Raw genomic sequence first — 12,222 nt, 5'->3', positions numbered from 1 at the left:
CTTGTTGTCCTCTAGGAAGTTCTGTCTTTGTCATAATTTGTATAGTCTAAGACCTAATAGATGTCTTGTTATTTGTGTGTTTTGTTATGCGTTATATGTTGTATTTGTTATGTATGTATTGTTATGTATATATGTCATTTTAATGAAACTGAAATAAAGATTATATATTAAGAAATAAAGAATTTTAGTAGTGAACAAAAGCTAAATGCTAGTATTGTTATTTATGACTAGTATACATACAGAAAGAAAGCTAGCATGGTGTAATGTTTCAGTTTTGGACTACAACTCTGGATACCAGGGTCTGAATCCTGGCTCAGCCATCAAATCCACTGGGTTACTTTGGACAAGTAACATGCTCTCAGCCTCAGGGGAAGTCAATGGCAAACGTCCTCTGAATAAGGCAAACTTCCTCTGAATAACTTTTCCCAAGAAAACCCCATGACCTTAGGGTAACTATAAGTCAGAAACGACTTGAAGGCACTTGACAAAACACAAAGAAAATGATAAAATGTAATAAATATTAAACAAAAAACATGCAAGGTAAAATATGAATCTGCTTCATCATCTCTTATTTCACATTCTTCAGAGATTTAAGAAGAATCTCTCTACATAAAAATAACTCGTCCCACATTCCAGCTCATGATTACACGCGCCTTATTGCAAAATGATGTTAGCACTTTCTTCATTTATCTCTCGACATACCTTTCTTTAACACACTGCCTGGTATGAAAACAAAAAAGGCATTGTGCTAAACACATTTTGGATCAAACTCAGTGATAGTTTCATCACAAGCACTGGTAATAGAAAATTATTGCTTGTCTGGTAACTATTTGAGAAGAGAATATGCAGTGATATATACTTAGAAGACTGATCACCTTCACTCATTTTATTATTGTTATTATTACGAATTATGATGCAGAAATCCTATGTAAACTTTCCTGGGAACATGTCCTATCTAGACTTTCTTGTAAGGATCAGGCATGCTTAGAAATCTACTATATGGCTGCTGTTAGTTAATTTCACATCAATATCTAGACATTATGTTTAAAACTCTGGGCCCATTCAAACTAGGGAGTTGTGGGGTTTTTTGTTGTTCTGTGCGTTCAAATATTTACGACTGATCGCAACCCTAAAGTGAATCTATCATGGGTTTTTCTTGGTAAGATTTGTTCAGAGGTGGTTTGCCATTGCCATCCCCTGAGGCTGAAAGCCCGTGACTTGCCCAGGGTCACCCAGTGCATTTAACCTGGCTGAGCTGGGAATCAAGAGTCTCCAGAGTCATAGTCCAGCATTCAAATCACTATACTACGCTGTCTCTCAAGAGAATTTAAAATTCTCTTACAAGAGAATCGTAGCACTATTATTCATTCAACTGAGATGGTGCCATCCTATGGAATCCTGGGGTTTGCAGTTGCTGAGGCTCTAGAGTGCTCTGGCTGAGAATTCTCAATGGCCATCACTAAATTGCCAATCCCAGGATTCCACAGGATGGAAACAACTTGAACACATTCCCTCAGTGTGTGGTGGAGTCTCCTTTTTGGGAGGTTTTTCAGCAGAAGCTGGACAGCCATCTGTTGGGAGTGCTTTGATTGTGTATTCCTGCATGGCAGAGGGTTGGACTGGATGGCTTTTGTGGTCTCTTCCAACTCTATGATTCTAACCATGACCATTAAAAAGGTAATAATAGTGCTATAATTGTATAATGTGAATGGGTCCTCTGTCTACATTGCATGTTTAGCTATTCTTCTTTCTCTCCTTCCCTCTTGTTTTACCAGTGCTGCACTTTCTCTGTCAAACAGACTCTGGGTTGGTTGTAATGTAATGTCATTTTATAATCTGTTACAGGAGATAGCTCATGTGCTCTATGTTGCTTTCAGAACCTGTCTGATTGGTTCCGAATCACATTTTCTTAAAGGTAGTAGAAAAAGTTCACTAATTCCTTAACTGTCTGTCTGTCTGTCTGTCTGTCTGTCTGTCCATCCATCCATCCATCCATCCTGGTTTCCAAAGCAAAAAGCCCAATTAATAAACAGAGAAGAAATTAAAGCATAGTGGGCCCTCCTTATTTGCAGACCTGCCATCTGCAGATTTGAGCATCTGCAGATGGCAAGCCCATGGGGGGGGGGGGCGGGTTTGCAGAGGAAGAGGAAGAAGGCACAGCATGCTGCAGTGCAGTGGGCAAAAGAGAGGAAGAGGAGGAGGAGGGAGGAAGAAGAGGTGGCAGGAAAGAGGAAGAGGAGACAGAGGTAGAGGTGGGAAGAGGAGGAGGAAGAAGAGGTGGCAACAGAAAGGAGGAGGAGGAAGAGGAGGAAGAGGAAGAGACTGCCCGGGGAACATCTCCCCTCAGAGAAGGGGCTCCTCCCCAGCCACCCGAAGCCTACCTTGCCTCTCCTCCCCCTCCAACTCCTCGTCCTTCTGTCACTTCATAGCATGGCAAGGCCTGGAGGGCAGCAAGTGGAGTGGCAGAGTCTCAGTGGAGATGGACCTGAAACAGACTGTGAGGTCATTCAGCCGGGCCCCAGAGCACACCCTCCCCCCAGGAAGCAGCACTCAAACCTCCTACCATCCAGGTCTTTCTTCCACCCAGGGGACACCCAAGGGTTGCAGTTTCTGCTGCCCCCGTCAGGCCTGGATGAGCCCCTCCAACTGCCCATGTGGTCAGGCCTGATGAGGGCAGCAGGAACCGTGAGCCTCGAGCATCTCTTGCCATGAAGGAAGATCTGATTGGAAGAAAGGTCTGAGGGTGGTGCTCCGAAGTGCTGCTTCCTTGGGGGGGGGGGGCGCTCTGGGGCCTGGCTGGATTACCTCATGGTCTTTTTCGGCTCCGGCCCTGCTGAGGCTTCACTGCTCTACTTCTTGCCCTCCAGGTCTTGCCAAGCCACCGAGTGAAAGAAGGACAAAGAGTTGGAGGGAGAGGAGAGGCAAGGTAGGCTTCGGGTGGTTGAGGAGGCAATATGCCATTGTCCCCAATGGTCAGGCAGTCAAGTGGTCACACCACCACTGAGGTCAATGAGACTTGAGCATCCACAGATTTTGGCATCCATGGGGAGAGCCTCTGTGGATATCGAGGGCCCAGTGTATATTCATATAACTGTATTCTTTCCATGATAGGTTTGTCCTCGGGTTGCCGTAAGTTGGAAATGGCTTGAAGGTAGACAATAATAACAACAACATCCATTGTACCTACTCATATAACTTGAATCCATCTATCAAAGCATATTTTTTGTATCTGAAACTATGAAGCAGTAACCTGAATAGCTAAACTTTTTACAGTGGTGATCTACTTTTGTACTCAGCGTAATCACTATACAAGATGCTTTTTAAAAAATTCAGATATTGCACTTTTTTGTCTTGATAAACATGGTTTTCTGCACATATAAGCTGATATAATGTATTTTATTTTATTTTTTTTTTCTTCATGTGTGTATGTATGTCCAAGTCTATGTCTGTATGAGTTTACTTTGAAAACTATTAATAAACAATTTTAATAAATAAATAAATATGGTGATAAAGATCTAATTAATTTCATGTTAATTTAGATCTAATTCATGGAGCTCAGAGTGAAGTAGTGTGGGGCAAGGGGAGATATAGTGGTAGGAGGGTGGAATTATCACATAGAGGAAGGCAGGATCGATGCTTAATACCTATCCTGCCTTCCATCCACCCTGCTAACCCAAGAGAACCGAGGGTCAATCCAACCGTACCACAGACCCTGTCTCTGCTCCTGTGCAATGCCAGGTCAATTAAGAACAAGACCCATATCATTCAAGATCTCTTAGAAGAGAAGAATTGTGACCTGGCTTGCATTACAGAGACCTGGCTGGGGGCCGAGAGCAATGCAGTGTGGGCACAGGCTCTCCCAGCCGGGTACACCGTTAAGGAGCAGACCAGGGCACATGGGCGGGGGGGGGGGTGTTGCCATAGTACATAAAAACACCTTTACCTTGACCAGGAACCCCATCTGGAAAACAGACTATATCGAGTGTATTTACCTGACCCTGAAGGGTAGGGACAGTCCGGGGATCCTATTGGTCTACCGTCCACCCCATGGGCTAACAGACTCCCTAGCTGAGCTGACACAGCTGGTCTCGGAACTGGTGTTGGAGTCTCCCAGACTTCTTGTTCTGGGGGACCTCAACATCCCTTTCGAGGCCGGCTCACAAAATCTGACGGGTGCAGCTTGGGAGTTCATGGCTTCCATGATGGCCATGGGCCTGTCCCAGTTAGTCTCAGGCCCAACGCATTGTGCAGGTAATACACTCGATGTCGTCTTTAGTACGGATTGGGATAATCCGTGGGCAGAGGTATGTAGTACCTCTGCCTTGTCATGGACGGACCATTTCCTGGTTGAGGTTCGACTTAAGGCAACTATCCAAATCCCCCCCAGGGGTGGAGGACCTATTAGGATGGTCCACCCTCGAAGGCTGATAGAACCCAAAAGTTTCCAAGAAGCCTTAGAGGGGTTTATGGTTGGATCTCATGGCGATTCTGTTGATGCCTTGACTAACATCTGGGATAATGATCTCTCCAGAGCTAAACACAGTATCGCTCCTAAGCGTCCTTTCCGGCCCGCTTCTAATAAGAAACCCTGGTACACAGAATATCTCTGGGAATTGAAGCGGTCCGTGCAATGACTAGAGCGCAGCTGGTGCAGACACCAGCGCTCATCCGACCATGAGGTTTTTTTGAAGTCTTAGGGAGTGGCAATAGGTGCAGCAAAGAACTGCTATGCTGCACGTATTGCGTCTGCAGAGTCACATCCAGCAGAGCTGTTCAGGGTGGTTAGGGAGCTGACTCAGCTTCCTCCTGCTCTGAACCCTATTTTAGAACCAACTAAGGCCTGCTGTGACGATTTTAACAACTTCTTTGCAGATAAAATCTCTCGGATAAGGGTTGATCTCAACGCTGGCATTTCAACAGAGACAACAGAAGAGGCTTCCAGAGCTTCCGTGGACTCCATTAAACTGGATCACTTTGAGTTTGTTGATACCGATGAAGTGGACAAGCTTCTTGGAAGCGTTAAGAGGACGACGTGCTCTCTCGATCCCTGTCCCTCCTGGCTGACCGCCCAGGGTGGTGATGCTGTAAGATCATTATTGCAATGCATAATCAATGCATCATTCAGGGAGGGTAAATTTCCATCTAGTTTAAAATTAGCAACAGTCAAACCGTTGCTAAAAATAACCCTCCTTGGACCCCCTGATAAGAAACAACTATAGGCCGGTTTCACTATTGCCATTTTTAGGTAAGGTGATTGAGAGAGCGGTTGCCTTCCAACTCCAAGCTGTCTTGGATGAAACCAATTATCTGGACCCATTTCAAACTGGCTTCAAAGCAGGTTATGGAGTTGAGACTGCCATGGTCACTTTAGTCGATGATCTCCGTCTGTTTATCGACAGAGGAAGTGCAACCCTGTTGGTGCTCTTGGACATCTCAGCAGCTTTCGATACCATTGAACATGGTATCCTTCTGGAACGCCTGAGGGAGTTGGGTATCGGGGGCACTGCGCTCCAGTGGTTCTGATCCTACCTCTCGGGCAGATTCCAGTTGGGGGACACTTGCTCCTCTAAGAGGGAACTCAAATCTGGTGTCCCTCAGGGAGCTATTTTGTCCCCCACTTTGTTTAACATTTACATGAAACCACTGGGAGAGATCATCCGGAGACACGGGGCGTAGTTTTATCAGTACGCTGATGACACTCAAATATGCTTCTCTGTGTCTCTGACTGATTCAGTGACTAAGGATGGGGTCTCTCCTCTGAACGCCTGCCTGGAGTCGGTAATGGGCTGGATGAGGGAAAACAAACTCAGTCTGAATCCAGAGAAAACGGAAGTACTGGTGATAGGTTCCCCAGGCCTGGGGAAGGAAATTTATCCACCTGTCCTGAATGGGGTCACACTTCCCCTGAAGGACGAAGTTCGCAGTCTAGGAGTACTTCTGGATTCGTCCCTGCAGTTGACATCTCAAGTAGATGCGACGGTCAGAAGTGCTTGCTATCAACTTCAGTTGATATGCCAGCTGCGACCCTACCTGGGCCAAAAGGACCTTGAAACTGTGGTACATGCTCTGGTAACCTCTCGCTTAGATTTCTGTAATGCGCTCTACATGGGGCAACCCTTGTACCAATCCCGGAAGCTTCAGCTAGTACAAAACATGGCAGCCAGATTGGTCACTGGTGTTTCCAGGTTTGACCATATAACACCTATTCTGAAAGATCTGCACTGGCTGCCTATTCGCTTCCGAGCACAATACAAGGTGTGGGTTATTACCTATAAAGCCCTACATGGCTTGGGCCTGAGTTACTTGAGGGACCGCATCTCCCCATATAATCTGCCCCGCACACTCAGAACAACCGGGAAGAACTTGCTAGAAATTCCATCATCTAAATATGCTACTAAATCCCAGAGGGCCTTTTCAGTAGCGGCCCTACAAATCTGGAACAATCTTCCTGAGGAACTCCGCCTGATCACTCCCCTAGAAACATTCAAAAAGAGGCTAAAAACTTTCCTCTTCTGTCAAGCCTTCCCCTCTGGAAAATGAAGTTGTGTATTCTGATTCCATTAATCTTCTGCCTCACCCTTTCGAATGATTGTTTTAGATTTGTATATTGTATATTGTGTTATTGGTTTTATCTATGTGTTTGTAACTGGTTTTAAATTTTGTGTACACCGCTTTGATCTCTGGAAAAGTGGTATAGAAATAAAATTTATTATTATTATTATTATTATTAAATTATACATAGAATAAAGATGATAATAATAATAATCTATAATAGAAAACATTGCAGCCAAACTTGACTATATAACCAAAAACTGAGATGTAGAGAAAAAATGACAACAAAGCAAGTATGTATTATTCCATTACTAAGAAAGAAGGCGCATTTCAAAAACAGTTATGCAAGTCTTTGAATTGAATTGCACTTTAAAGCTCCATTGTAATTACTGTGGAAATGATGGCCTTTTTGTTTTTGTTTCCAGCTTTTAAATTCTATTAAACAATCATGTAAGGTTGCAGTAAAAATCCTATGGTTTGGGTACCACAAAAATAGATTTGACATACAGACCTGGTACAAGGTCAAGGTCACGGATCAGAAAGCAAGATTACAAACAGGACTGATGTAACAGCTGGCATTTGATCAAAGCTTCAGGGATTTTAGTACACTTACCAGAAAATACAGTTCATTTCTTTATAGTGCATTTCTTGATTTCTTAAAAAAAAAATCTTGTGCTTATTTTATATAGCACAATATTTATGTTGGAGCACCAGCCAGAGAAAATAATAATTTATGACAAAGAAATAAGAAGTTATGTTCTGTCATAACCTTTTGTCTAGATAGATAAAGAAAGAAAGAAAGAAAGAAAGAAAGAAAGAAAGAAGAAAATAAATTTGTTCCCTCCATCCTAAATTCTATTGTTGATATCCAAAAAAGGTCTCTTCCAAATTATTTGTGCACACAGGGTACTATATATTTTTCATTGGCAACTCTTGGAGTATTCAAATGTTTGTTGCAGTAGCTATGTGTTTATTGAATTAACACAACAGTTACTTCAGAAATTTTCCATTGAGTAAACACATGAAAGATCACATGTGCATCATTGCATGAACACCAGATAAGTCCATTGTAACGACATTAGTAAAATGCTGACTGATTAGTAATTTTTTTTATTTAAAAAATCTTATAAAGGTAAATGTTATCTAATTTTTTACTTTACCTGGATTAAGGTTAAACACCTCTCTCACATAACATCTTCATAAACACAGAGTTTTTTTTTAAAAAAAATGATTTCCACAGCAGTTGTCAGATTTTTTAAATTAATAATCATTAATGTCTAGCACAGGAAACCTCAGTTTCCACTGAATTATGTACGGTACATGTATTTTCCTGTGAGACAGATCTTCTTTGGGATATTTTATGCGCTGAAGAAATCAGTGTGTACAATGAATAAATGTTTTTGTGAAGGAACTGCTTAGAAAAATGTAAAACCTAAAATGTTCCATTGAAATGGGAACATTTATGGGAAGAAAGTTATCACTCTTTTAAGCTAAAGCCTAGTACTTTTAACAATGATGTATTTCCTTCTCTTTTCCTGTAAGTTTCTACAGCTCTTTTTAATTGGATGTTCAATGAAGATACTCAAAATATTCTATAATTTCCAATATCATTTGGAAAATTGACTGTTTTTAATAAAGGAATTGTCTGACCATAACATTTGGAATTTACTAGAATAAAGACTATGGAGAATTACAAGAATGCCAAATTGAAGATATATTTGAATCGAGACTTTTTTTCAAATAAATAATACATTCTCTCTTATTATTATTGTTTTTACATTAAGTACTTATATACAGAGGATTTCTGAAAATTATCAATTGATGAAGTTTGTTCTTTCATCAGGGACAGTCATGGGAAGACCTTTTCTTGTTTCTAAACACTTTTTTTTTACTACATTCATGACAGTCAATATGCAAAACCCCTGAGTAATGCATAAAGGATATTCAAATCATAAAATATATCTGAATTATAACTTACTAAACAGAAGAAACAAGCAAGAAAAGCAGTCTTGATTGACTCACTGTTCCCCTCAGATTCCAAGACCAGTTGAGTGGCTTAGGGGACCTGTAGCTACTGTTATTATTTTTACATTAGAGCTTGCATCTTCTGGTGTCATTGTGAACTGGATTTGAATTACCTGATTTTTGTTTGCAGTCAGTTTGATGCACTAGTGTTGCTTCTTTAGCTTGTGATTCAGTGTCAGTGATTCAGATTGCAGATCATGCAGTTTATACACTTTTTTCTTCTCAGAGCTGGCTGATGTGCAGTGTTAATGCAAGTAATCTGTAAAAAAAAATGACACAAAATATAAATGTCCAGTTCTGACAACTGAATGCTTAGAATTCACAAACAAATATCTTATTAAATATTCACAGAAGACTGATATTAGCTTCATTTCCCCTTAAATGAACAGGAGTAAGGTTTCAACACAAAGTGTAGGTAATCGTAATCTAAATTGTAAGGAAACACAAAATGGAGACTGTAGTGTATCTCTGTTGCTTAATCAAGTGGAAGATAAAGAAGAAATCCAATTTATTGATCATAAATGAATCTGTAAGAGCCATAACTCTTATAACTTTAAAATGATTGTTAAAATATGAGCTCCAGCTGAGCTCTGTCTTTTGCTGCTGCTGGTACTGGTGGGACAATAAAAGTAGGGATTTACACTCAGATTGATATTCTTGATGATTTTTATTTAATTTTATTCTCCCCCCCCAAAAAAAAACACACTTCTGGTACCTGCAGAGGGCCACCATTTCTATTTAATTTCATTCACATCCCTTTTGCCCACCTCTAATACCTGCAGACGATCATTATTTTGAAGCAATGAGTCAGGTTCAAGGAATATCTGTGGTCCCAACCAGTGATGGATTGCAGGGTTTGGCAGGCAATAGGCACACAATGCACTTATTTCAGCATATTATGGGACCCAAAAATAAGCCTAAGATCACAAATATTTGGAGATATGGATGAGCAGTGAGGTGTCCAAGATGGCAAATTATTTATGGTGCTTAAAACAAAAAGTTACAGTGAAAAGCTTCAGATGCAAGATGACAAATGCAGTTTAATGCAAATAAAGAAAAAGTACACATCTAGAAAACAAAAAAAACCAAGTTGACATACCATCTAAAGGGGTCTACATTGCTGATGACTAAAAGAGAAGTAAGATTTTTGTGGAAAAGCCAGTGAGAATTGGAACTCAGTGGGTGCTGACTGTGAAAATGCAAATTCCATGCATGCATAGGGATAACTAGGAATCAAAAAATAAAACTGGTAATACCATAATGATTTTATATAAATTTACCATGTGACAACACATGAAAGACTGTGTAGTTTTATAATTTTACACCTCAAAAAATATACTACAGAGCTTCAAAAGTGAAGAAAAGGGCAATCAAATTCCAAAGGGCTACTACTCTTTGCAAAAAGATTAGACTGTTTGAGGCTTTGGAGCTTAGACAAAAAGCTAACGTGAGGGAAATGAGGAACATGAAAGAGATGGATAAAGTTACACATGGTTAAAAGATGGGTGAAGGGAATATTTTTCCCTCTCTTGTGGTGATAGAACTTAGGGCCATCCAATGAAATGGAGTAGTAGGAGATTACAGGAAAAGAGAAGGAAATACATCTTCATAAAGTACGTAGTTAATCTATGAAATTCATCACACAGAATGTAGTAACAGCTACCAAATTGGACAGGTATAAAAGAGAATTGGCAAAATTTACCAGTTACAAGATATTATGCCTCCCAATGCCAGCTGCTGTGGAATATAGCTCTGCTGGTAAGGCATGTGACCTGGCACCACTGTGACTTCACTGCCTGACTCTGAAACCAGCAGGATAGTAAAAGTGGGCTTCTGAGACTTCTTTGGAAGTCTCATTTGTGTCCAAGAGTCTAAGGCCCGGTACACATGAGCGCTTTGTGGCATGGCGGCAGTGATTTTAAGGTTCAGGAGCACGCAGCAATGCACGCTCCCGAACCCTAATACGTACGGATGCTGGTATCATGGCAGCCTCCCATCCATATGGGGGCCACCATGATGCCGCCGCCGTACAGCAACTAGACGTCACTGGCAGGAAGTAGTGTCATGGCAGTGCCCCTTCCTGCTTTCGGCATTGCAAAAAAGAAGCCACTCTTTTTTTTGTGGTGCATCTGTGGGGATGTTGCAGCACAGACACAGGGCAAAAATGGGCGGCATGGAGCCGCCCGTTTGTACAGCCCCTAAGTAAGGTTGTTTCCTCAGAATCAGAAGATGGGGCCATCAGAGTCCCTTGGGATTTTCCTTCAACTCTGTATCATTCTATAAAGGGATATCATTCTAGTCATTCTATAGCTAGTTCCCAAAACAACCAAGTAAGAGTGTATCCCTCTATTTCCAAAGTATCCGCTAATGCAACCGGCCCCTTCACATCCATGGATCTTTTATCCATGGATTTAACCATCCACGGCTTGAAAATATTCCAAAAAGTTATAAATTCCAGAGAGCAAAAGTTGATTTTGCTATTTTATATAAAGGATACCACTTCACTGTGCCATTGCATTTAATGGAACTTGATACCACAGATTTTGGTATCCATGGGAGGTCCTGGAACCAAACCGCAGTGGATACCAAAGACCATTTAACTAATGTGTCTGTTTTTTGTGGGCTTTTTGGGCTATATGGCCATGTTCTGGAAGAGTTTATTGCTGATGTTTCACCAGCATCTGTGGCTGGTATCTTCAGGAATAAACTCTTTCAGAACATGGCCACATAGCCTGAAATCTCCACCAAAAACTATGGATTCCAGCTGTGAAAGTCTTCAACGTCACATTGAAATGTCTGGATTTGTATCCTGGACCATGGCAAAGCAACATTACAGTTAGTATACTTTTTACTGTTTACCTTCAGTATGCTTAATAGAACATAACATTAATTAAAAACAGTATTTTTAAAATCTTATTAATCTGGTAATAGAATCATAGAATTGGAAGAGACTACAAGGACCATGTAGTCCAACCCCATGCCATGCAGAAACTCTCAATCAAAGCATCACCGATGGATGGCCATCAAGCCTCTGTTTAAAGACTTCCAGGGAAGGAGACTCCACTACACTCCGAAGTATGTTTTATTTTCCTCCTTATTATTCTTGAAGACCTGACATGATTCAAGACCTCTTGGAAGTCTTTTTAATCAAAATATAATCAGCAACAAAATATAACCGGCAACATTCCTTTTTATGTTTTGACTGACATGTATATTAAGCTAAAATATACACTTATATACACTGCACTTACAATAATAGTCTCTTTAAAAGCAATTGCACAAACTTATATTTCTTCATATTTTCCATATTATGTATATGAGATACTCTGGTTGTTCATTCAAGATTTCATTTTCCTATCCTTGGGTGTCAAAATACATGAAATTGAAAAGTTTTACAGACAAATCCAACTTGAGATCACTTGGTTGTACACTAAACAACTTACAGTCACAAACCAAACACAGGCTATCAAAAGATAAATGGTAAAAAAAAGCCAAAATAAGAAAATTCTAAATGATTGTTTATCTATTATATGTATTCCCATTTTATGTGAACTGTAACCAGCTAAATATAAAAGTGATACATAGCAGTATGTATAATTTTAGATGCCAATATGTATTTTGAACATTTAAAAAAGCACTCATTTG

The 12,222-nt window shown here is 40.6% G+C and overlaps 1 protein-coding gene across 3 annotated transcripts in view; it reads right to left on the bottom strand.

Moving 5' to 3' along the window:
* Nucleotides 1–12,222, bottom strand: part of NRIP1 (nuclear receptor interacting protein 1) — a 121,775-nt gene that overhangs the window by 13,849 nt on the left and 95,704 nt on the right. For all 3 annotated transcript variants that reach the window (XM_089512173.1, XM_089512174.1, XM_089512172.1), the window contains exon 3: nucleotides 8,691–8,836. The gene's annotated coding sequence lies outside the window, so the exon portion shown is untranslated. The remainder of the gene's footprint in view (nucleotides 1–8,690; nucleotides 8,837–12,222) is intronic.

This window comes from Sceloporus occidentalis, unplaced genomic scaffold, assembly GCF_023333645.1.
Source record: "Sceloporus occidentalis isolate IW3139 unplaced genomic scaffold, rSceOcc1.0.p SCAF_2, whole genome shotgun sequence".
Lineage (NCBI taxonomy): Eukaryota > Metazoa > Chordata > Lepidosauria > Squamata > Phrynosomatidae > Sceloporus > Sceloporus occidentalis.
Note: the sequence above shows the minus strand (reverse complement) of the source record. Positions and strands in the feature narration are given on the sequence as shown.